The sequence below is a fragment of the Kogia breviceps genome, chromosome 7 (genome assembly GCF_026419965.1).
Source record: "Kogia breviceps isolate mKogBre1 chromosome 7, mKogBre1 haplotype 1, whole genome shotgun sequence".
Classification (NCBI taxonomy): Eukaryota; Metazoa; Chordata; class Mammalia; order Artiodactyla; family Physeteridae; genus Kogia; species Kogia breviceps.
The window spans coordinates 8,450,222-8,477,717 of NC_081316.1; the positions used below are offsets into that span (position 1 = coordinate 8,450,222).

A 27,496-nucleotide genomic window follows, 5' to 3' on the forward strand; every position below is an offset into this window, starting at 1 on the left:
AAGGACCAGAGAAAATATTTGAAGAGATAATAGTCAAAAACTGCCCTAACAAGGGAAAGGAAATGGCCACCCAAGTCCAGGAAGCGCAGTGAGTCCCATACAGGATAAACCCAAGGAGAAACACGCCAAGACACATAATAATCAAAATGGCAAAAGTTAAAGACAAAGAAAAATTATTGAAAGCAGCAAGGGAAAAACGAAAAACAACACACAAGCGAACTCCCATAAGGTTAACAGCTGATTTCTCAGCAGAAACTCTACAAGCCAGAAGGGAGTGGCATGATATAGTTAAAGTGATGAAAGGGAAGAACCTACAACCAAGATTACTCTACCTGGCAAAGATCTCATTCCGATTCGATGGAGAAATCAAAAGCTTTACAGACAAGAAAAAGCTAAGAGAATTCAGCACCACCAAACCAGCTCTACAACAAATACTAAAGGAACTTCTCTAAGTGGGAAAAACAAGAGAAGAAAAGGATCTACAAAAACAAACCCAAAACAATTAAGAAAATGGTCATAGGAACATACATATCGATAATTACCTTAAATGTGAATGGATTAAATGCTCCAACCAAAAGACACAGGCTTGCTGAATGGATACAAAAACAAGACCCATCTATATGCTGTCTACAAGAGACCCACTTCAGACCTAGGGACACAAACAGACTGAAAGTGAGGGGATGGTAAAAGATATTCCATGCAAATGGAAATCAAAAGAAAGCTAGAGTAGCTATACTCATATCAGATAAAATAGACTTTAAAATAAAGAATGTTACAAGAGACAAGGAAGGACACTACATAATGATCAAGGGATCAATCCAAGAAGAAGATATAACAATTATAAATATATATGCACCCAACACAGGAGCACCTCAATACATAAGGCAACTGCTAACAGCTATAAAAGAGGAAATCGACAGTAACACAATAATAGTGGGGGACTTTAACACCTCACTTACACCAATGGACAGATCATCTAGACAGAATATTAATAAGGAAACACAAGCTTTAAATTACACAATAGACCAGACAGATTTAATTGATATTTATAGGACATTCCATCCAAAAACAGCAGATTACACTTTATTCTCAAGTGTGCATGGAACATTCTCCAGGATAGATCACATCTTGGGTCACAAATCAAGCCTCAGTAAATTTAAGAAAACTGAAATCATATCAAGCATCTTTTCTGACCACAACACTATGAGATTAGAAATGAATTACAGGGAAAAATCATAAAAAACCCAAACACATGGAGGCTAAACAATACGTTACTAAATAACCAAGAGATCACTGAAGAAATCAAAGAGGGAATCAAAAAACACCTAGAGACAAATGACAATGAAAACACGATGATCCAAAACCTATGGGATGCAGCAAAAGCAGTTCTAAGAGGGAAGTTTATAGCTATACAAGCCTACCTCAAGAAACAAGAAAAATCTCAAGTAAACAATCTAACCTTACACCTAAAGGAGCTAAGGAAAGAAGAACAAACAAAACCCAAAGTTGGCAGAAGGAAAGAAATCATAAAGATCAGAGCAGAAATAAATGAAATAGAAACAAAGAAAACAATAACAAAGATCAATAAGACTAAAAGCTGGTTCTTTGAGAAGATAAACAAAATTGATAAACCATTAGCCAGACTCATCAAGAAAAAGAGGGAGAGGACTCAAATCAATAAAATTAGAAATGAAAAAGGAGAAGTTACAATGGACACCGCAGAAATACAAAACATCCTAAAAGACTACTACAAGCAACTCTATGCCCATAAAATGGACAACCTGGAAGAAATGGACAAATTCTTAGAAAGGTATAACCTTCCAAGACTGAACCAGGAAGAAACAGAAAATATGAACAGACCAATCACAAGTAATGAAATTGAAACTGTGATTAAAAATCTTCCAACAAACAAAAGTCCAGGACCAGATGGCTTCACAGGTGAATTCTATCAAACATTTAGAGAAGAGCTAACACCCATCCTTCTCAAACTCCTCCAAAAAATTGCAGAGGAAGGAATGCTCCCAAACTCATTCTATGAGGCCACCATCACCCTTATACCAAAACCAGACAAAGATACTACAAAAAAAGAAAATTACAGACCAATATCACTGATGAATATACATGCAAAAATCCTCAACAAAATACCAGCAAACAGAATCCAACAACACATTAAAAGGATCATACACCATGATCAAGTGGGATTTATCCCAGGGATGCAAGGATCCTTCGATATATGCAAATCAATCAATGTGATACACCATATTAACAAACTGAAGAATAAAAACCATATGATAGGGGCTTCCCTGGTGGCGCAGTGGTTGAGAGTCCGCCTGCCGATGCAGGGGACGCGGGTTCATGCCCCGGTCCGGGAGGATCCCACATGCCGCGGAGCGGCTGGGCCCGTGAGCCACGGCCGCTGAGCCTGCGCATCCAGAGCCTGTGCCCCGCAACAGAAGAGGCCACAACAGTGAGAGGCCCGCGTAATGGAAAAAGCAAAACAAAACAAAACAAAACAAAAAACCATATGATAATTTAAAAAAACTAGAGAAAGCCCGCGCGTAGCAACAAAGACCCAACGCAGCCATAAATAAATAAATAAATTTATTTAAAAAAAAAAAAAATATATATATATATATAGCACTGCTGTACCCGCCAGGCTAAAAAATAAGCAGGTGCCTTTCAGGCTATAAAAAAAATTAGTGAGACACACACACACGTACACACACACCAATCACAAACACAAAGGGAATGATATTCTTTCACATGAAGGGGCTTAAGAAATACAAGGCTTTGCTGTAAGCCTAGAAAACTAAGAGTCGGCCTTACCGCAGCAGTGAGGAAAAAGCCAAGGTTTATCCCAAATCCACATTCAAAGACTAAAAGAACTAACATTTATTTCAATTAAAAGGCTTTGGCAACAATCCACTTTTTAAAGAAAGAGAAATTAAGATTTTCTCCATTTCTATCTCCCACAGAAAATTAGAATATTTTCTCTCTAACTGCATAGGTTTAGCTCTACAACACTAATGAAAAAGAACCCTGACTTAAGGCCTGAAAACTAAAGGGTTCCATAACATTCACATTAAAAAAAAAAAAAAAAACCTATGTAGTCCAACATACTGATTCTTTACCATCACTGCTATCATTAATGAACATTTAGCTTTTTATCTGTACTTTGAAATGTCAGTGAGAAATTGAAACAGCTACAATATGCTGGGGATTTTAACTTTTGAAACAAAAACCACAGAGAAACATGAGTCTGAAGCATAAAGCCTCAATCATGCTGATAAGTAACTGGTCCTAAAACTTGAAAGTGAAAGCAATACAAACCAGAAAAGAAGTTTGCTTGATATTAATGCTAGCCTTTAAAACCAAAAATATGTTCTGTTACAGAAGACTGAAATCAGGGCTTCCATTAACCTTGTTTAAAAAAAAAAATCCCATGAGCATGGACTTTTTTCCTAAGTCTCTTCATCAGAGCAGCATGGGGTCCCATTAGGCACCCTATTTTACTTCTACCTTATAAATAACGTTAGCTATTCGCTATTTCCATGGAAACCAAGTACAGAGAAACCCACTTAAATGAATACCGGTTAAAGGAATAAGTTTTATTTTAGAAAGGTTTTGCTGCTCTAGATGAACTCTACTGGGGAATACTACAAAGTCTTCGTAAGTATAATTTTTTAAAAGATATCTTTGGTATAGAGGGAGCTTATTAAGAGTCCTGTTAAATAAGTACACTCCTTTCACCAAGTATTCCAAACAGCATCATAATGTTAAAAGATATCTTTCCAATGCACTGTACAGGGGTTTAGATGCACAACCACCAATGACTATGTACGCTTCCTCATGTATCAGCGTGGAATAATTACCCCTACGGGTCTAATTTAAACTAATAAAAGCAAGGAAATTTAGAAATAAGGCTACCATCACCTTGTAGTAACTACTAATGAACAGGACCCACAACTGGAGACACACGCACAACTTACTACTCCTCCAAAGAGAAACAAACAATAACTTAAGTTCTAACATCCTAAAAACTGTTACCAGGTCCAGACATAGCAGACAGTCAAAATTCCCTCCTCAACAAACTTTCACAAGTTATAATATGTATTCCCTAGTAAATCAATATATACATTTGGGTAAAAGAGAAACAGAATATGCAGGACAAAGTAAAGAACAGGGTTTAGTGATTTCCAACTTTAAGTTGACTTAAATATTGCCTGACATACTCTAGAAATGATCATTACCAGTGGTCCACACAAACATTGCAGAAAGGCAAGTGCACATAAAATTAAATGCAACTCATAAGAATAGTAAATTCAAAACTAATAATCTTGAGTTTCTAAAGATAGAGAAGAAAACTAAAATCTTTCCAGCAGACATGGTTCCCCATCAAGTTGATGGTGGCTCAGATATCTTCAATAAGTCAAAAAACAAATGAAAGCAACATTATCCTAAAAGATGATTACCAATATTAAATTTACAGTGTATGAAGAGTTAACATTCTGGCACACATACTTTTCCTTTGAGTATACCAACATATCTACTCGTAATATGTGTTCTAAAAACATAAAATTACTTTCCTTGTTACGTTTCACATGCCATAAAGTTTGGCAAAATACTGATAATTGTTGAAGTTTGGTTACAGGTACATGGGGTTTATTAATATTATTCACTCTACTTCTGTGTATGTTTTTAAATTTCCATAAAAAGAATTTTTTTTAAATCCTATAAAGTTAAAGCTCTTGTCTCAAATGTTTTTCTCTATGTGTAACTGAATAATGGATTAAATGCCTGGTACAGATCTTAGAAGCCACCAAATTTAAAACCAACATAGCCATTACATGTAACTACAACTGATTTCCAATTTTTACTTTTCTTACCAAAACAATTCAGTTAACAGTTCAAAATCACAACAAAAAAATCTGAAATGTGTTGCTATTTGCACAATAGGTCTGCTATTGTGCAAATACCAACAATGAAATGAAAGCAATCAATGTCTAATAACAAGGTATCATAACCATATTTTGTATTTTACAAACTAAAGAAAGAAATTCTACTAGCCCTTTCTCTACTAATAAATCAAAATACTTTCAGAATGAGCAACACCAACATTTCCATTTTCTTTCTCCAATTAGGCCCATAGGACTAAAAAGGGCAATCTAACAAATTAATGCTTCCTATTTCCTTTATGTTAGTTAAGTAACAAGGCTTCCCCCTCCCCCTCTATGATCCCATCTCACCCCCTACCAGAAAATACAGCAACTTTCGAGGTAAAAAGGTCTTTTTCTATTCTCTCCCTTAGTCCAGACATGAAATGTTTCACAAATACTAAGTTACTTTGGAAGTGATTTTAAGCTATTATCCAATCCTGGCTGAGGGCCCAAAATGGAGAGGTCCACAAACTGTTAAGCCTTAATGTATTGATAACAGCTCTCTCTCTGTTTAAAAACTAATAATTACTATGACGTTTTGTTTTGAAGAGAAATAGAGTAAGAAGGTGGTTGCTTTGGAGGGAGTGGTGAACGGCAGACAGGGAACAGCACAGGCACAATACAGACATAAAAGACTGTAAAGAAGAGGGGAGAGGAAAAGCAATGGAGGGTCGACGGCAGCATCTCTCTACAAAGTAGCTAACGCATCATGAACTGGACAGGTTCCTGCACAAGTGTAACAGGAGTTCAGCCCTGTCATAAGTAGCCCACCTTTTACAAATCAGGCAGGGACAAAATGATTTTCAAAATTGTGTAATTCTTTAAATCAACCCCAAAGAGGCTGTAGGGTCCACTGCTAACTCCTATATTTGTTAAAATGAAATACACTTCTAAACTTTTTACAATTCCATTCACCCAAGAGAAACAACTTTTATAGGCCCTGCATGCCAGATGAAATAAAGAAAGCACAGTACACATGCTATGCTAATTCTAAAACTACAAAGCTTTACTTACTCATAGTATTATAATTTTTTAATTAATTGAAAAATTAAAATTGCTTTATTTTTAAAAATATCTGTTGAGCTAAAGTACAGCACTTTATCAAAACAAACTTGTTGGAATTTCTGCTCAGAAAGCAGAAACAATGTTTGAGGAACACAGACAAAATAAAATATAGTAGGACTTCCCTAGTGGCACAGTGGTTAAGAATCCGCCTGCCAATACAGAGGACACGGGTTCAAGCCCTGGTCCGGGAAGATCCCACATGCCGTGGAGCAACTAAGCCCATGCGCCACAACTACTGAAGCCTGTGTACCACAACTACTGAAGCCTGTGCACTTAGAGCTCGTGCTCTGCAACAAGAGAAGCCACTGCAATGAGAAGCTCACGCACCATAATGAAGAGTAGCCCCTGCTCGCTGCAACTAGAGAAAGCCCGCAGCAACGAATCCAACAGCCAAAAATAAATAAATAAATTTATTTAAAAATATAAAATAAAATAATAAAATAAAATATACTAAATACTTCTATCTACCTACTAGGCCTTTATCAAATGGTGCAGCTGGGTAAATGAGAACAAAAGGTTAATGGAACCTATTATTCTATTTTTAACTCAAATGCTCACTAGTGGTAACATCTACTATATTCAAACACACTTGTTGAATCTCAGGAAAAAAACTATACAGACCAAAGACCAAAAAAGTTTCAGATCTAAACTGACAGTAAATGGGGCTTCCCTGGTGGCGCAGTGGTTGAGAGTCCGCTTGCTGATGCAGGGGACACGGATTCGTGCCCTGATCCGGGAAGATCCCACATGCCGTGGAGTGGCTGGGCCCGTGAGCCATGGCCGCTGAGCCTGCGCGTCCGGAGCCTGTGCTCCGCTACGGGAGAGGCCACAACAGTGAGAGGCCCGCGTACCACAAAAAATAAAAAATAAAAAAAATATAAATAAAAAAAAATAAATTGACAGTAAATGAATAAGATTAATTATATTTCATACTTAATGATCATTCCCCTTCCCTCAATGACTGGTTTCACTTACCAGATAGATACATACATACCTATAGATACACTTACAGATACCTACATACTAATGAATACATTGAAAACTCAAAAATACATTTAGAAAACCTCAAAATATATTAAAAACTCAAATTCTTTACCAAAAATATCTTAATTCTGAGATCACTGTAAGGCAGAGACTTAAAGTGTGGCTTTTCTCACAATCAACCTGCTTGCTCTCAGGCCCAGTTTCTAGGCTCAATATAGGTAACATATGATGATTAAATATAGAAAGAAAATAACAATTACTGTAAGAAAAGACTAGGCACCAGATGAGAGGAAATTTCACAAAGGAAAAAATGCTCAAAATCAGAAGGCAAATAAACTGTGTCTATCATTACTATAAAGCATTTGTATGCCACTTTTATATCTCTGGGGTTCTACATTTGTTTCCATTAGTTCTTACACCAAGCATATGTTCTCAAGGGTTAAACAAACACAAGCAATTTGTCCTGAGCCACAGACCCAATGGACTGACCAGCTGATTAGTATTTTGAACTTGTGAGTTATAATGCCTTATCTACTACCACCTTGGTGCTAAGTGGCCTACTGTAAACACCAGTATCTTGGTGCAAAAAAATCTTTTATCACTAAGAGTTTTAATAAAGTGCCCTGAAAATACTTTTTAAAGTCTCTGTAATAACTGACACCCTCCCATGTATTCTATATTTCTCTCAGCAGTTTTCACAAACAACTCATTAAATCACTTTTCCCATCCATACCTTTTCTAATGATGTTTCAGGAAGAAAACTCTCCTCTCTACCTAAGTTGTTCCATATTTAGTCTTTTCCCATAAACTTTTAGAGGGACTGTAACAATAGCAATGATAATGGCAGCTATTGCTTATAAAGTATCCTAAGACTTCCCCATTTTATCTTCATATCAACCCAAAGAGGTTAGTATTAGCATCCCTATGTCATCAGTAAAGAAAATGAAGTCCAAGTGAACAGCACAGTGCTTGTCATACAGCATGTACAGGAGAAATCTTTTTTGAAAAGAGCTTAAATAATTAGTCCAGGGTCACACACTCAACTTTAAGTGGTTGCACTAAGATTCCAAACCACAGGTCAGACCTCCAAGCTCAGGCTCTTTCCCCACTATGTAACATTTGTCTCAAGCCTTGAGAAGAGAAGAAGAATCTAGAATTAAGGTTAAGTAATAATAGCTAACAATAGCTACCATTTATTTAGTGCTTACTACGTGTCAGGCACTTATTTATTCCTTGTAACAACCTCAAAAAAAGGGTACTATTACATATTCATACTTTACAGATGAAGAAACTGAAGCAGAGACACAGCAGGTGAAGTGATTTGGCCACTGTCACAGAGCTATAATACAAATCCAGATTGCGCAGAGCAAAGACAGGATTTGAGCCTATGCAGACTGGCCCATACTCTTAACCACTGTGCTCTACTGCCATGCTAAAAACTTCCCTTGTCTCGAATGGCATGAAAACAAAACTTTTAATCTTTTCACAAAATGAGTAAATTGTAAGCCTTCATGCTTTGACTGAGAGAAAACTAGTAGTGCTTTTCTAAGCATGCGCACCAGACTTCTTTACAGGAACAGAAGATATGCCCCTAGTGATTAGATCACTGCACTGCTCAGGAAGTGGCACACTGTAAATCAGGTTAAGAGCCCCCAGCCCATCTCCCTCCACACCCAGACACACTAACCATGCACTGCAAGTTACAGGCAATTCAGAGACGTCCCTGGGCAATCTTCTATAAAATGAATGTCACTCTGGAAGTACCCAAGTGTGCATAGTACCCTTCCATCACCCTTTCTTCTTTTTCCCAAACACCATAAAAAACACAGTAAAAGGAATGAATGAATCTAAGCTACTTAAAAATCGTAACAAATGTCCAATGATAACTACAAATTTAAATGAGAAAAAAATGCAAAATTCTCATAATTTTGTAACTTGTCCAAATTCTACATTCAAAAAGCAGTAAGCCTCTTTGAAAGTCTCAATTCTTAGACTACCTTATTATCATAAATGTGCCTTGAAGGGTGCGTAGAAAAGCCCATTTTTGCCTCAGATTCTACAAATGTTGATATGCATATTTAAAACAAGAATCATTACTGCTGGATTACAAGTTATTGGGCTTTTATACTAATATCTATTAATATGACAATGTATTTAACTAATAACAAAAATATTAAGCATGGATTTACTATCTGTATATTAACATGTAATATGTACAGAAAATAAATAGACAGAAAAACAGGACTGGACCTGGAGGTACTAAGAACCTGACACAATGAGAACAGGAACTACTGCAGCTCCCTCCATTGACATCGTAAAGTTGCCACATTTTCTGGGCTCTTTTTTGAATTAATGTGGCATCTGTTCCAAGTACAGCATGCTAACATTTTACTAAAAGATATTTTCATTCTACATTTGTATCTGGTTTGCTTTTTATTTGAACTCCTGTTTTATTTCAGTGGTCATTATTTCTTTATACCAAGTTGTCAATTTGGCATTCCTGATCTATCTCCCCTGAGCACAAAAAGGGTGGGGAGGAACCATCACCTTAAAACCCTCTAACAGCAATAATTACAATATGCTTTGCATATAGATTAAATAAAGAAAATAAGCAGCACAAAGATTTTTGTGGGCTTTTTAGTATCAGGTCCTGATAAGCTAACAGCATCTGTTCTTTTCAGAAAAAGAATTCTGCTCTGGGGTGGGGGTGGGGGGTAAACAAATACTAAACAGGATAATTCAAGTTACAAAGTTTGGTCTTCATGAAATGATGATTTCAATAATTTGCACATATCCAACTCTATCGAGTGATAATTGCTTTTTAAGACAGCCTCAAAAATGCTGCAGCAACAAGCCAAATACAACCACTTGTATTTAACATGCATGCTGCATACTCCACAATGTTACGTCATATCAGGCACAGAGAAGACGCTTACCAAGCTATCCTGCGTTCTATAAACTGCCTGACAACAACAGAAAAAGCCACTGCCATCTCCATAGTGGGAGCAGGAGCTGTCAGGGTAGGCCAGCCTTTTCCCTTTGGACAACTCTGAAGAAAACAAATAAGGCCTATATTTTTGTCTTTTAAGCTAACCTCTCTCAAGGCCTTTACTCTCAACCATTCAGCCTTCACAGAAAGAAAGGCTGTTTCTTTAAAATTAAAAAGCTGTAAAAGATCACTCCAACTTAAAAGCCCCACACCTTGCACCAACGGTCCTCCAGGTGTCCCCATGGCTACCTCTTCTGCAGAAGAATAGTGTATCTCGACTGCTGGTCTCCAATTGGGTGTGCCCACCGGGGGAAAGAAGAGGACCGTGGGAAGATACACAAATTACATTTTTAAATCTCATCCTTTTAAAAATTTCTAATTTCCTGTATGTTTTATAACATACACAAAATACTAGGTTCAGTAAATTATATCTAAGTATACATTTACTGGGGTCCATAATATTTAAAAGTTTGGATACTACAGGTTAAGAAGACCAAAACCAGAATAAGAAGGTCAGAAAAGTAGGCTCTGCTATTAACTTACTCAAATTCTTGTCTCTGCCTCAGTTTTACCGTCCATGACATGAACTGAGCCATTTGTACACTTATAAAATTATCATGAGAAATAATAAAATACTGTCTAGGGCATGGTCTGAGCCACACAAAATGAAAAGCACACATGAATGCTACCAACAAGAAATAACCTTAACATGGCTTGTTAAAACTAGTTAACTGCTACACCCTACCAGATCCAATTCTTAGAATTTTAAGGCCACGCTTTAGCACTTCACTAAATACGGGTCTAAAGAAGTATAAATCACCTTAGATAGGAGCGCATCCTAAAATTAGAAAGAATTTTTTTTAAACTTCTATAATGAAAAACTTATTACCTATGAAATAAACATTTTTAATTTAAAAATTACAAAGGTGAATTATGAATAACCTTATCAACAAGTCAAAACTCTCAAAGCCAGAATCAAAAGATATTTAATGCAGATTATAAGGTCTTGAGTATGCTTTTTTTATAATATATGTAACACCAGAAAAATGAATTATTGGCACTCAATAAATTATCGGCACTTCCAATAATTTACTTTTTTTTTTTCCTTTTTTTTAACTGCTTTAAAAAATGCCGGGTTGGGGCTTCCCTGGTGGCGCAGTGGTTGAGAGTCCGCCTGCCGATACAGGGGCGCGGGTTCGTCACCCCGTCCGGGAGGGTCCCACATGCCGCGGAGCGGCTGGGCCCGTGAGCCATGGCCGCTGAGCCCGCGCGTCCGGAGCCTGTGCTCCGCAATGGGAGAAGCCGCGACAGTGAGAGGCCGGCGTACCGCAAGAAGAAAAATGCTGGGTTACCAGTATAGCATTTGAAGGTGGCTGAGTAAATAGGGATAGGGATGAAGGTGAGTTCCACCAACACTACTCATATGAAGAACTAATTCCTGGGCAGGATATCTGGATGCCCATTAAGCAGTACTGGTTTGAGCCGCTATTAATTAAAACAGCACAAGCATTTTCTTGGTTTTAAAACTCTACTTTACTGTAAAAATGTTGAATGAATCCCTCCTAACAACCAGGAAGAGAAACTACCAGTTCAAAAAAAAAAGTTATCTGAAACCACAACTGATCTCTTTATAAATAACTACCAGAATAAACTAGCAGAATTTAATTCTGAAATGATACTTTCTAAATTACTTGTGCAGCACAGAAAACAATGTTGTCATTTTACATCAGTTGAGACTTTAAAATTTTTAAAATAACAATGGCCATTTCTAAGGCATTAGGTGCAAGTAAAAAGAACTTAAAATGCTTTTTGCCCCATAGGCAATAATCAGTCTAGAGCACTAGGTTTATAAACTTAATGTACAAATCTTACCCACTTCTCTCCTTCCAACCTCACTCCCATTTCCCACCTGAGCCTTATGTTCAAAAACAAGCAAGTTTTTTAAATAGCCACCTGAAAAAAGTAAACTTCAAGAGAGTATTATGGTATAATTCTACTTATTTTGAAAATTCATATACATTATATATAGTTAAATGCACAGGAAAAATTTTAAGTAGGTGAGAATGGGATAACTTTAGTCTGCTACTTTACACATATCTATACTGCAAGTATTACTTTTATAACTCCGATGCTCTGCCTTTTAATATTTTTAAAGTATTAAAATAACATTAAATATTAAAAGAAAGGACACTTACCATCAAACGCTCTAAAATGTTGATAGTTAAATAAGGACTAATTGAAATAGCCAATGTAATCTATCTGCACCTACTAAAAAAATGTATAAAATAACCTATCATGCTCCTGTGCCCAAATTCCAACCTTTAAGAAATAGGTATTGGACCCCACTCCACAGTAGGCACTGCGCTTGACAATGGGCATACAATGATGGACAGGACATACACTATCCCAAATGCCTTCATTTCCAATCCATTCCAGTGCTTACTACTTCCAAAACATTCAACCTAACCCAACCAAAATCAGATGAAACAGTCTTAAAATGATATGTCATAGCTGCGGCCATTTCAGTAGATTGAAAAACTTTAGTAATTCACTTGCTAGGTTTCTATGGGAATTGCACAGTTTAGTACAGCATTATAGACATGTAAGAGGAGGGGCTCTGGAATCAAACCTGGGCTTGAGGTAAGATTGTGTGATTTACTACCTATGTTATCCCAGGGAAGCCTTCATTTCCTCATCTGTCAAATGGGTGTAGAATAATAACAGTAAATCCTCAGAATATTGCTGTAAAGATTAAAATTAAATGATATCCTTTATGTAAAAAGGCTTAGTACTAAACATAATAAACACTCAGCAAATGTTAATTATTATTAATAATATTATAACAGATAACTTTAAAATACAAAAACTGTTCACAACTTGCCGAATATTTAAAGTCTTACACCTATGCCATTTCTCTAAGAACAAATATGTATATTTGTGTATGTTTGTATATTAACACATAAAAATATTTTTCAACATAAAAACCCATAATTGAAACTTTTCATTATTGTAACACACCAGTACATTTGTGATATTTTTATATATATGATATATACACACAAAGGCATCAGCGCATGTTGTCAAGAACTACACTGTAAACACATGTTAAGAACTTGTCTGTTGGGCTTCCCTGGTGGCGCAGTGGTTGAGAATCTGCCTGCCAATGCAGAGGACACGGGTTCGAGCCCTGGTCGGGGAAGGTCCCACATGTCGGAGAGCAACTAAGCCCGTGCGCCACAACTACTGATCCTGTGCTCTAGAGCCTGTGAGCCACAAGTACTGAGCCCACGTGCCACAACTACTGAGCCTGCGCATCTGGAGCCTGTGCTGCACAAGAGAGGCCACACAGTGAGAGGCCCACGCACTGCGATGAAGAGTGGCCCCCGCTCACCCCAACTAGAGAAAGCCCTCGCACAGAAACGAAGACCCAACACAGCCAAAAATAAATAAATCAATAAATAAAATTTTTAAAATAAATAAATAAACTTAAAAAAAAAAACAAAAAAGAACTTGTCTGTTGGCCATGGTGGGAGGGTAGGGGGATCTAGATCACCAATTATGATTCTAACTCATATATTTAAATTTTTAAGAATATTAACATTGTTAACACAATATAGACAAATATCTTAAAATCCAGCCATCTATTAGTGATTAAAAACTCAATTTATATGTATTGATACTTCTTTAGTCTATAAAGTACATTCATGAGTATCACCTCATCTAATCCTTTTAGCAGCATAGTAAAGCAGGCTTTTACCATTATCCCCATTTTACTACAGTACTGGGAAAACTAAAGCCCAGCTAGAATGAATTTCTCAAATGCACAGCTAGTGACAGGACTGGTCTTAAAGCCAGGTCCTCTGACACCATCATAACCATTTCATTTACACTGGTCTCAGACATTTCATTTAAAAAAAGACAGAAAACTGTGCTCAATAATTTAGGTGTGTCAGAGAACTCTACAGATAATTACACATGGATGCCCACTTTTACTCTCCTTGTTTCCTCTCCTTATTTCTAACTACAGTATTTCAGGAATCACACAAGTGTGCACACTATAAAATGTAGAACAGAATTCATCCAAACTTCCTGTACTGGCCAATTAATACCAGAGACCATTTTCTCCCTTACATTCAGCCCTTTGAATTTAACAACTTTGTAACCACTGATTAATTTCATTTTAATATTACATCTTGAAAAGATGAGTTAACATAAAATAAATAAAACCATTCATAATGTGGAAGAACATCAGACCAGATACCATAAATTTATGACACAGCTAAAGAATCTAGCTCATGTCTAGTATACAAACATTAACAAGTTTCAGTTCACATTTGTGAGGAAAAAAAGGTTAGTATTGTTATAGTGGAATGCGTTGTTGTATAAACAAGTACTTAAATAATTACTACTAAAGGCAGAGTTTTCTTAAACAAACACAGCAGCCCTCAGCAATAACATTTGAGGAACTCCGCTAGAATAGAGACTGGCAAAGCAGATAAGAAAGACACTTCCCTGATTCTACATACACTCAAACTAAGGCACACAAACCACAACTTATGCTTACATTTTTCAGTATTCCCAGGTGTCCCTTTCCCATCTCGCAAAGCTAAAAGCCATGCAGATAAAAATATCCTTGAACAATCTCAAGAGCCTAAAAGAAGTTAGTGTCCTTAACGAGAAAAATAATATAAAGACTTATGATTTCTTTGAACCTAACATTTTAAGTACAACCCACAGACCTGAAACTACATTTTCTTTCTGGGGCTGTTCACTGGCCTCCAATACATCAATCCTGTAACACTGTGAACTGTGGTGACAGACTGGTTCATGCTTCTAAACACAACAGAATTTTTCCAAGGTTACATACACTGTGACACGAGTAACATTTTTGCAGCATCTTATTTTCATTAATCAACTAGTTTGGATGTTCTAACAGTGCAAACATTATTAACAAAGAAATTTTCATTATCTTTTGAATGTTCCAAAGTCAACCAAAGGCCATGGCACAGTGGCAAAGAGTACTGAATAGGCAGAGCTGAATCCTGGTGAAAATTCTGCTACTGGCTGGTTGTCTGACTTCGGGTATCTATCACTGAGGGAGAAACTGAGATGCAAAGACATTTTAAGTACAGCAAAAAATTCTAGGGAATTGCCACATCATTACCATAGGCCAAAAATCTCAAGGCCTTGTTAGAACAGCCTGGGTTTCTGATCAAGTAATAAAGTAAAAAGAGAGGAAAAACTGTAAAGCATAATATTTTTTAAAATAACAATAACCACTACTACTACTACTATTGCTAACTCTATAAACATTTACTGAGGCTTTATTATGGGCCAGGAACTGTGCTAAGCACTTTCACAGATTTTAACATTTAATCCCTGCAGCAACACTGACAGTAGTTAATAAAGTGAAAGTATTAGAACCCTCAGACGGACAGAAATTTAAGTTTACAAATGAAAATATAAACAAATTATTAAAGAAACCTTCCCTTTTTCTCTACCTTCCAGCCTATACCTTTGAGTATTAAATTTACACTAAAATCACATTTATTTTCAGGACTCTGTCTTCCATTTTAAGAATACTGAGATTCAAGATGTTGACAATCATTACAGAAGAATAAAAAACTCTGAGCTTAAATACTGGCACCAAAAAACCCCTTCCGTCCAACTTTACTGAATAATTGTCCCCATTCAAAGAAAAGAGAACAGCACACATATCCGGCCCCCCAATAATAGTCGTCTAATTCTAATGCCCACACTAGCAATCAGTTAATGCTGTAATTATAGGGACCTATATCATCACAGAGAAAAAAAATTTACAATTGCGAAGTCAAGTTTTGACTATATACACATACGTATGCTATTTTACATGTAAAAATCTTACAGTAACTGATTTTAAAAAACAGCAAACTCATCTAAGGTAAACTAATACACTAGGGTGTTTCTGAAGACTCACTTTAGAATATCAGCAGCATAATAACCATGATATTCACAATCAAACTTTACTTAGCAGAAAGTTCTTAGAGGCTTGGGAAGCTGTGTATAAAATGGAGTAGACAGGAGAGAAGGGTTCCCTGTGCTGTTTAAATCAACTACAGGTCCCAGCATGCAATGCTCTATTCTGGAGTTAGGCCAAAAATGCAATGCATCTTGGGACTTGTAGTAAGTAAACCACTTCCCCTTATAACAGTCAAGTTTCAAGAAACTGAACTATCTAGCACAATCTGACTAGATCTTCCTATCAGGGCCTAGTCAAATCCAGATAAAATTTGGTTGTTCTCTGCCCTAGCACAGATTCTTTAGCATATACTGGAAAAAGTATCAATTAACATTTAGATCAACATTTTCACATTAGAAAAACCTTATACAGGATAAGCATATAAAAGAAATCCTTAAAAAGCAAAAAGATGTGTTACTATTTTTAAATTATATTTAAAGATACAATTTTTAAAACAATTTTTTAAAGTCTGATCAGTTTCAAAGCTTTCTATTCCCCACCCCCCAAAAAAGTTTTAATTGTTTTACCAGCTTTTCTCTTAACAGTCTTTCAAGTTATGTTTTTATAAATAATTTTTCTTGAAGGAAATTCTCATAAGAAAACATTTCCCGTACTTTAATACTGCCCATTAGGAAATGTATTCTTATAGTTATACACATACCACCATCACACACACACAACAACAAAAATACGAATAATACTTAAGTTCCTCTTTTGTCAAGTCCTTACTCAATATTTACCCCCTCCACTCCTCACCCTTCATTTCACACACACGTGTGAAAAGAACACTGGGGGGGGGGGGGATTCCATTTCTCTCATCCACTGAGGTCTTCCAAAAAAAAAAACAAAAAAAAATGTTTTAAGCTATCAATAGCATGTTCAAACCCAAGTAGACAACTTTGAGCTGTAATTTATGTATATAGTTTCTACACACACCCCTATTTTCTGCAAGACTGAAGGAGTAGGCTGGGAAAGAACTAAGTGCAATCTGCATCAGGAGGCCTAACACAGGTGGTGGGTTATTTTCAGGCAACAGCACCTTCACAAACATGCTGTGGAATACAGTCCAAGAAATTCTTAACAAGGAAAGATAAACTGGCACGCAAATTTAACATAATCCATCTAAAAATCACCTGCAACACAAGCTACTACATTTCACCATAAAAGTGACAGGCTACTATAGGATCTGAAGCTTCATCAATACAACATACTGTCCATAAGGCCAGAGATAGCAGTTGCCATGGTTACTATCACCCACTTTTATCAGGAAATTATTGTCATTAACTCTGAAGTTTTTGGTACTTATTTAAAATTTTTTAAAAGAGTTTAGGGTTCTGACTGTTAATTGAGTAAAAGAATCAACTACTGTTTAATACGTAAGTATGCCGCTTTAGAGATGCACATGGTTAACAATACTTGGATCTGCAGCAGAAAAAAATCAATTCCTTTCTGCTGCTCCTTCTCCTCAAGTACTGACAGTTTGTATTCTCAATGCAGCCAAAACAATAAAACAAACCCCATCTTTCTGGCTTCTGTGTTTAAGTTATTTTTCTCCCCTAGGCCCACAAACAGAGTCAAAATAAAGCCTAGATCATCAACCTGTTAGGCCCCATCCCTTTCCTATTTCCAAATTACCGGTTCACTTTTTTGTCTACTTTAAAAAGCAGAAAAACATTTCCATAGATGATTCCAAAATATAAGAAAGAATAGTTTCCTTCAGCCGAGACCCGCTCACTATTTTTTATTTAGCAAGGGGGTGGGGGGTGTACAGTTTGCAGTGTATTGGAGGGAGAGAAGCGGAGAGGCATTCAAACTGCCAAACAAGTGTCCAGTGTAAGAAAGTTGCCTTAGAAAAGCCCAAAGGATGACTGAAACTCACATATTATCTCTAAAAGGGAAGAGTTCACCACCATCCCAGTTTAAGACTCAATTGATAGACAAGCAATATAAAAGTTATTCTTAAAGGTCTATTTCAGCATTCTCACAAAGATAACTGTTCAGAAATTCAATACACAAATAAGATGATATGAAAGCCTACAAAACAGTATGGCCACATATACACACAAATATACAAAGAAGGAAACATATGCTATTTCAGAAATAATTATCTACAATACTTTTAATGCAGTGTTAATGTATTACCTCTTTAAAAATAAAACAAAACAAAACAAAACACCTCAAAGCAGCAAAAATACACACCTGGTAAAGTTAAAGTGATCAAAACACACTGCTATGCTCCTAAAGAATACTTAGGGCCTACTAAGCCCATGTACAAAAGTTCTGAGAACTCAACATAAATCATTAATATGTCCCATGACAAATTAATACGAAAATTCAAACATGTTTCAAGAAATCAGCTCTGAATATAGATATAAAGGAATTCTGTCAAAGGTTAGAGACCTAAAACTTTAATCCCTTCCTTTTCTCCCTTTGAATACTAATTAAATACAAAAGACTTTGGCAATAAAATACTAAGTATACAAAATTTAAAAGCACATTAATATAATCTTAATGTCAGTATTTCCTCAAAAAAAGCTTTAGTATTCATTATCTGCAGGATGAAAACGTTAATATTACCCTGAGAGGTTTCATTTTTATCTAAACAGTTAAATGTTTTTCTCACCCTTCACAGAAGCAAGTTTCTACATTTCATTTCTAATGGATGTTATTTCATAAAGAGCAGTCAATTTTAAAATTTAGGGTACTCTATCTTTTGATATGCTCATAAACATAGGGACTCCCAATTATCTATGTGTCATTTTACCTTAGTCCAAATAGGTGAGCAGAGTCTATTAAGAAGGCCAGAACTCAAGGTTCTGAGTTTTAAACTTCTGGGTTATTCTTACACAAAAAATATTTCAGTGCACTCCTCTAAATTTGAGTAGTCATTTCCTCACGCATCCCTCTAAATTAGAAAAACAAAAATGATACACACACGTACCTAATACTAATGCATACAAATATGTCTTTTTCACTTTGAAACAAGTTTGAAAGGTTTAGTTAGTAAGAATTTTTCAGAAAGTTAGCAGGATCAGTCAAAACAATCAAAATATTAACTGTGACATCTGTTACTCTGTGTGTTAATAAGAGTCTACAGAAGAATCCGGGAACTTAAATAATCACTAAAATCAACTATTATCACATCAATGGTGAAATGAACAAAAACTTTAACAGGGGATACACATTTCACAGGATCTACAAAAGGAAAAATGATCTTTTTTTTGAATTAAGGGAAACTGCCTAGGCAGCATTTTTTAAACAAAGCTTCAAAACTGTAACAAAGAGCTTTTTGGTAACCACAGCAGTATTTAAAAAAAAAAATTCATAAAGTGTTCTGGGTGCACTTTTAATGCACTCATTTCCCAAATGATATGGAGAAAGTTAGTATTTTAAAGACAGAAGCTTCTGTCCATGTATTAATTAGCCACCTATCTCAACAACTTAACATCTGCACAGTTTCTGACAATTTACAAAGAACTTTCACATGTATTATCTCATTTGATCTTATTGAGAAAAAAGTACAGTATTATTCCTAAAAAACAAACAAAATTCAAAGCAGATTCATCAAATTTTCTACACATTCCCAAGTTTTTAAACTTTGACATAAAACTTTACAAGCCACCACAGTAGCGTGATATTTCCAGTGATAAATCAATTCACCTAACACTAACAGACTTTCAAAGGACATGTGCTATAAATGCTACAAAAATACTTTCATCTTTATGCAGTTATTGTTAAGTGTTACTAAGGGACATATCAGCAATGACCCATACCCACAGACAGAACTTTACTTCTAGCTCAAGAATCTCAGTCTTTGGAGGCCAACTCAAATACATCAACCATATGTATTTATAACGCTGAGTGCCTAAGAATTTATCTATTAGGATCACTGTCCATAAATTGGAGGAAAAAAACACAGTCTAAAAATTTTTCCATACAATATCTCCCTTTCTAATAGTTCAAGTACTCTGTATCCCACTTGTATTAACATTATAGGGATGACCATAAAGCCTAAAGTCCCAAGTCATACCAACTACTTTTGTTTATAGTCATCCATTGCACATAATGTTTAAAAATGTGTTCAACACCCCACTCACCAATATGAGAATAATCCCTCTTCAAACTAAAATAATTCTAACAGCACTCTGTACCTCAGGGCAGCATCCGTAAGCTATCCACAATAAGCAATCTACTTTGTGTAATATTATAAGCAGGTAAAAAGCAGTCAAAAATTTGTTTCAAATGGCAAATGGAACTTTTCAATGGACTTAAAATCTTTCTGGAACTTTAAGGTGTTTATCCTGTTGCTTAGTTGATGCTAAGTAGAGCTGTAATAAGTAGCAAGACCTTCAAAATTCACAGATTTCCTTTATCTTGCTGCAGCACCTCCTGCTGGATAGCATTTAGAGTTCTTCATGTAAGCAGAAGAAGAGTATTTCTGAGGCAGCTCTTTCCAGATGACTGAATGGGAAAAAGGATGGACCCTTCACAGCTAAAAGAAATAGGGCCCCATCCATCACTTATACCTCTTAAAAATAAAATCTGGCATAGGCAGGAGTCTTAATTTATTACTTTTCCAGTTCCATAAAGACCCACCTGAATTGAAAGTGCAACATGTTTAAATAAAGCTTGCAAAATTAGCTAAAAACTCTGTTAAAAAGCCTTCAGAAGCACTCAAGCAAAAGACTATTAAGACCATCCAAGCAATGCCAGTCATTGCAAATACTATTACGTTGAGACAAGCAAAAGTATGACAGAGAAAAACACCTGAAATATTTTTAACATGTTAGCCAGAAGTTTGTGTTTTGCTAATTTTCTGCACTATTACTATGCTCTTCATTTAAGGATAGTTGTATATCTACAAAAGTTTTTAAGTGCAGAAATTTTTTTCATAAACATGAGCATAACTGCACACAAAAATTTCCTCTTTGCCATCAAAAGATGTGTCCTGAGATTTTAAAATGCATTCTTCAGACATTTTAAATGACCCTTAATAAGCCAGTTGTGAGCCCATGATATAGATTCCATATACAGAGACAGAAAAAAAGAATAGAAAAGAACTTACCAAAATCAAAATGAATAATAGTATTTCCAGTAAAAATGTAGTAACAGTTTCCTACAATGCTGTGAAACCAAGTAAATTGTGAAACTTAAAAAAAGGGGGGGGGGGGGAGAGGGCTAGTCTTCAAAAACCGAAAGAAAATCTGACCTATTTATTTCCACTGCCCAAACGTGAGTGAACACCAGATGTAAACAAACAACATAAACACTGAAAAGTACACTTAGATGTCATAGCCCCAGTTTCAGTCCCCTTATCAGGCCCTCAATGAAGCTACAGATGTTGGTGAGTAACCTCTCTAAAAGGAGATATTCAGGCTCTGTGCCCTAAAGAACCCCTAAAAAATGTGCCTATGAAAAGGTTTCCTAGAGTGCATACCTGCTTAAAAAAAAAAAAATTTCATCAGCCCAAATTAATCTGTTTGTAATATTCAGCTATCAATTATTAATATATAAATGTTCCTCCTTCTCTAACGTCCCCACCTCATGCATCTACATTCCTGACACCTACTATTAACAAAAATGCACAGCTCGCACCCCAGTTATGGGGCAAATCTTTGAAATCCAAAACACAGTCACAAAGTTCACTGTCAAGGCCAGTGCTGAGGCCCGCATAGCCCGGACCTTAACTCACATTTGAAATTCTAGAAAGCCATACTTGCAGAGACATCATTTAAAAACAACACAATGTGGACGTGAAAAGTAAGATCCTCTACTTCAAGACCTAAACAAAGACTATTTCAACATATGACCGGAATATGATGACACCAGATTCACCAATAAAAACAAAACCTGCCTACCATTAGCAGCCGTACCCCTCATCTCAACAACTCAACTACTCAGAAATCACTCTCAGCACATCTGCACCCCACAACCGGCGTGTGGCCTTCTCCGGGGGTGCAAGTCACAAAGTTGAAAGGAGACATTCTTCCCCCGGTGCCCAATCTCGACATCAACCCCTCCCCTGCCAGGGCCACCTTGCTGCTACCCACCATCGCGAACGTGGTCAGGGGAAAAAAAGAAATCCTAACAGCACCGCTCAGCAGAATAAAGAGACCAAAGAGAGGATGACGAGAAGTGTTGGGAACTGCGTGCACGACGGGGCTGGACCAAACGGAAAGAGTCCCACTCCGCGCGCCCCTCCCCCCGGCGGGGGCGCGGGCGGGGGAGGGGCTGCTGCGGCCCCTCTTGGAGCGGCCTGGCGGCCCCGGCCGGCGCAGGGTCCCGGGGGCGCCCCGCGGCCGCGGGATGCGGGGGCGAGTGCGGGAGGACCGGCCCCGGGGTGAGGGGTGCTGGCACACTCTCCGGAATAACAAGTTGCAGAAGAAGAAGAATAAGCGGAATTTCCCCAACGCTGCTCCGGCCACCCAAGACAAATGCACCAACACACACATACATACATACACACACACACACACACACACACACACTCGGGCCCGGCAGCGTCAGCAGCCGCAGCTTTTTTTTTTTTTAAACCAGATCCCTCAGTCACCAAACAAGATGGTTTTCAAAAAAAAAAAAAAAAATTAAATAAATAACCATAATAAAAACTTCCCCCCGACATCATCCTGGGGGGAGGGGGTAGTGAAAGAGCCCCGGCGACCACCTCTGGGCGGAGGGAGAGCCCAAGGGGGCGGACGAGGCTCCGCGCCCCCCGCCCCCGCCGGCGGCCCCCTCCCCGGCCCCCCGCCGGGACAATGTGACGCCCCCTCCCCGCCACCCCCGGTGCGCCGCCTCTGTCACCCGCTCCGGCCCAGCACTCAGCGCCCAGGCTCCCGAGGCTGCTCATAAACTTACTTCCAATTTATCCTGGGGAGGGGTGGAGGGCAGAGGGGAGGAAGGGGGAGACGAGGTTTTTCCATTGTCTTTTTTTTATGGGGGGAGGAATAGGAAGGGCACGCAGGGGGGCGCCCCGAAGGGGAAGTTACTGCTCAAATCTCAAGTTGACTGAGGGGGTCCTGCCGAGAACACCCCCCTTTCCCTCCTCCCTCCCACACACCCCTCCCCTCCCCCTCCCTCCCCCCCAAAACAAACTCCAAGCAAGCAGCCCCTGTACCTCCCAGAGACAAACACCAGAGACAAGACAGAGAGAGAGACAGAGAGAGAGAGAGAGAGAGACAGAGAGAGAGAGAGACAGAGAGAGAAGGAGGGAAGGGGGAGGGGGAAGGGGAAGGGGGGAGGGAGGGGAAATAGAGCTACTCCAGAAAAAAAAAAGAGAGGAGAGTGAGGAGAAGAGAGAATGGAAAAGCTGGGATACTGCACCCTCCTGCTGCTGGCTGGCTGTCCCCCCTGGCAGCTGGAGGCAGGAACTCAGCAGGAGAAGCAGGAGGAGGAGGAGGAGGGAACTCTTCTTCATGGGGAGGGAGGGAAGAAGCTGGGGCTGCTGCTGCTGCTTCTGCTGCTGCTCTGGGCCTCTCGCACTTTTTAGATATTAGTGTGTTAAGATGGTAGGTTGTTCCCTTCTCCCTCCTCCTCCTCCTCCTCCTCCTCTCCTCTTCTCCCCCTCTCTCTCTCACTCACTCTCTCTCTCTCTCCCTCTCTCTCTGGGCTGTTTCTTTCCTCCTCTTCCCCAGGCAAGGGGGGGTGGGGAGGAGGGGGTGGGGGGAGGAACTGGATCCTCCTCCTCCTCCAGGAGAGACACACAGGCCCCGGGCCGGAATGTGGGGGGAAAATCAGAGCAGCAGGAGAGAAACTGTGGGAGACAAACAAGCCCAACTCTTCATCCTCCTCCTCCTCCTCTCAGCAGCAGCAGCGAGCACCACCAGCCCATTCACCACCCGGCCCCGGGCCGCAGCACCTCCGCCGCCTCAGCCCGGGGATCCCTCCGCCCAGGCCCAGACACACTCGCCCGCGCGGGAGCCCGCCGCGCGGCCCCGCCGGCCCGCCGCCGCCGTGCGCGCCCCCGCCGCTCCCGAGAGCCGGGCGAGGGGGACTGGGGCTGGGAAAGCGGGGACGAGGGCGGGGGGAGAGGAGGCGCCGGGGTAGAGGGGCACGGCGGGGAGGGAGGGGGCCGCCGGGCGGAGTTGTACGGCGGCCGGCCCGGGCCCCCGCACCTCCTCCCATGGCTTCCGGGGCGCACGGTCCCCCCCAGGGGCGACGGGGCGGCGGCGGGAGGGGCGGTGGGGGCCCGCGGCGGCGCTCGGGCGGGCGGACTACTTGACGTGTCGGTGCGGCGAATTTATTTCACTTTGCCTAAGGAACGGGGTGTGCTGCGGTCCCCATTGCCTAGGGAAAAAACCCGGATGTAAAGTGAGTGAAACTAAACTAGAGTGAAGTAGGGCAGCAGCAGCCAAACTCCAGTGCAGCGGCGGCGGCGGTGATGGGGCTGAACAAGGAGCGGCGGCGGCCAAACTCCGGGGCCGCCGCAATGATGGGCCCGTGCAGCGCTGCAGCTCGGCACCCGTGTAGCTGCAGCCGAGGCGAGGCCGGAGCCCGCTGCGGCCCCCCCAACTCAGCGGCCCGAGCCCAACTCCCCCTCCCGTAGCAGGAGCTGCACAGGGGCTCCGGAGCGGCCCCAACTCCCTCCAGTGCAACAGCAGTTGGAAGGGGGGAAATAAAGCCGCGAGGGCAGGGACGGAGAGAAGCGATGGGGAAGCACTGCAATGGGAGAGCGTGGTCCAGGCAACAGGAGAAAGATGCAACCTCAAGTCGAATGCAACATGCAATCCCCGGCCGCCGCTCGCCCGCTCCCTCCCCTCGCCACCCCGCCCCCTTTCCAAATAACTACCCTTGAACCACTTTATTAGCCGTACTTAGTCCCACACTCGCTTCGGGGAGGGGTGGGGGACGGGATCCTTCGCTCACCTTTATTTATTGCTGCTTTCTCCCCCCTCTCCATGTTTTTTATTCCTAAGTTCTTTTGTTCTAAGGGGGATGATGGCATTTACTTTTCTGCTTTGTGTAGCAGGGCAATCGCTGGGAATCAGCCACGTATAATCCGGCGGTTTGTCATATTTTATTAGTGAAAGTATTTTATGCCTATTCTACCTCCAAGGACTGTAACATGGAGAACTGCAGGGAGGAAAAAAACATCAGAAGAATTCTTGTTTTGAGAGATTTCTTGGCGGGGCGGGGAGGGCTTTTTATTTATTTATTTATTTTCCCCCCTGCAGGGGGGTTATTTAGATTTTCAAATCGATAGTTTTCAACTTAGAGCTGAATGTTTTTGTATGGAAATACTACTAGATTCTAAAACAACCCCCAACCACAATAAAGAAAAAAAAGTCCAAAATCTTAGATTTAAAAAAAAAAAAAAATCCCTGCTGGACAGTGATATTATCTGTTCTGTGCAGCACGCTGGACTTAACGTACTGTTGGCCTCCGAATGTTAAATAACAATAAGCCCGAACCTCAACTGAATACAAATGGGGGGTGGGGGTGGTTTTGTTTTTAAGGCTCAGCACTTTTGTAGCATCTGCCACTACGCATTTTCCAGGCATTGATTAGCCATGCAACTCCCATAGACATGAAGTCCAGTTTTTGCAGATAAAGAGCAACAGTGGTGAGATGATCTGCTCAAAGTCAAAGTGAGTCAATGACAGAACCAGAAATAGCCTTGGGCTCTATTTGTTACTAGTCACATCTTTTCCATTAAATACTAATTCCTCCAAGAAATAAACAGTATTTAAAAATAAATAGACGTTCTTTACCTTGTTATGTATTTCCACCAGAGGTGCTTTGAGATCCTTAGACATGCAGGCATTTTCTTACTTCTGTGACCTGCAAAATTAAGTTTCGTTTCTCAAGAGAAAGCAATTTTTTAAAATTCTGATTTCTTAAAGCTAAAAAATTAATAAAAGTACTGGCTTTATTTTATATGTGTAGGCCATTTAGTACCCTGAGCTTTACATTTTAAAAAAATTCACAGCAGAGAAAGTGTGTAAGAGTTTGAGATCGAAAATGAAAATCCCTGTAAATGATTCAAGAAGCCTGGTTGAAAAAAAAGAAGAAGAAGAAGCCTGGATGGATGAACTCATAATGTTGTGAAACTAAACCCATAACACAGTATGAATAAAGGAAGGACTGCTCAGGTAGTAAGACGCAGCTTTACAATCTAGAGATAACTCTAGTGTATCTAAAAGATGAGTGAAGGCAGAGGCCTTCCAAGCAGGACCCACTAGGCACTGGACCATAATCTAATGGTGTCATTTCAAATCATCCCATCTTGCTCTTCAGAGCAAGACTACTTTAGTGTTCTTGCTGGGGGGGAAAAAAAAAAAGAGAGAAAGAAAAGAAACTTTAAAATGTTTCAAAATTTCATAGAAAAAATTCAGAAACTCAAATTGTGCCTGAATATGTAAATGCTATAGAACAGGAGTCAGCAAACTTTTTTCTGTAGAAACCTGGACAGGAAATATCTAGACTTTGCAGACCATACAGTCTCACAACTTCTCAACTCTATGCAGTAGTAACACAGAAGCAGCCATAGAAAATATATAAACAAATGAGCCTGGCTGTGTTCTAATAAAGCCTTTATTTATGGGGCCTGACATTTGAATTCTATGTACTTTTCATGTGTCAGAAAATATTCCTCTTTTTTCACCCATTAAAAGAAATGTTAAAACATTCTTAGCTCATGGGCCTCAAAAAACCAGGGGTAGGCAGGACTGGGCCCATGGGCTGTAGTTTATCAACCCAGCTTTTGACGCTGAAAGCCCCTGAACTTCTTGTACGAGAAGGTGCTTGGTTACTAAGATGTTTGAATAGCAGTCAGAAATCAGTGTCATGCAAACTCATGTTTTAGATATTTACACTTAATTAAAATAGTTTAACCAAATAATTGTCTAATACTCATATAACTATCAAACTCTATGAAAAAGAATTCTCTAGCTTGTGATTCATTGTTGGACCACATTTGCATTCACATACTCTTCCTCACACTAAGATGGTGAAGAGCCACGGAACCAAGAAGCCGTGGATTCCACACCCAAGAAGTACCACTCCTTCTCAACTAAGGCACTTTAGGCAAATTACCTAACCTTTCAGAGCCTTAGTTTTCCTATCTTGTAAAATGCAGCTATTAATACCTACTTTGTAGGGCTGTTGAGAAAATTGAATGAAAAAATTCACGGAAAGTGCTTAGCACAGTGTCTGGCACACGGAACCACATAACATATCTTTTCCTGCGCCTTCAAATTCATTTTCTGAGTTAACGTAACTAGAGAAGGTGAACACGTGGAGTCCCAATACCTTGTCAGTGCAGATGTGGCATATGGCGTCCAAGGAGTCTCGGGGCGACTCAAGGTTGTGATATATTTCTGTGGGTCTTTCTCAAGCTCATAGTGTGCCTGACATGGGGCACTCACTAGACACTCACTAGCTGTGTGGCCTTAGACAAACATCTAGGCCTTGTGAACCCCGGTGTTTCTCATACATAAAATAAATATAATGCTCTGTAGGATTTTTGAAAAGGCTAACTGGCATAAATGCTAAAGAAAAAAGATAACAGTATAAGTTAGTGAAGAT

At 39.2% G+C, this 27,496-nt stretch overlaps 1 protein-coding gene across 19 annotated transcripts in view; it reads right to left on the bottom strand.

Moving 5' to 3' along the window:
• The window catches only part of PHF21A (PHD finger protein 21A), a 191,645-nt gene extending 167,814 nt beyond the window's left edge, over window positions 1–23,831 (bottom strand). For 6 of the 19 annotated variants that reach the window (XM_059068419.2, XM_067037188.1, XM_059068420.2 and 3 more), the window contains exon 1: window positions 23,294–23,831. The gene's annotated coding sequence lies outside the window, so the exon portion shown is untranslated. Of the gene's footprint in view, window positions 1–21,038; window positions 21,098–22,023; window positions 22,152–23,293 lie in introns of those variants that run through there. The other 13 variants (XM_067037183.1, XM_067037181.1, XM_059068415.2 and 10 more) reach the window with 6 other exon arrangements.
• Window positions 23,832–27,496: the final 3,665 nt, after the last annotated feature.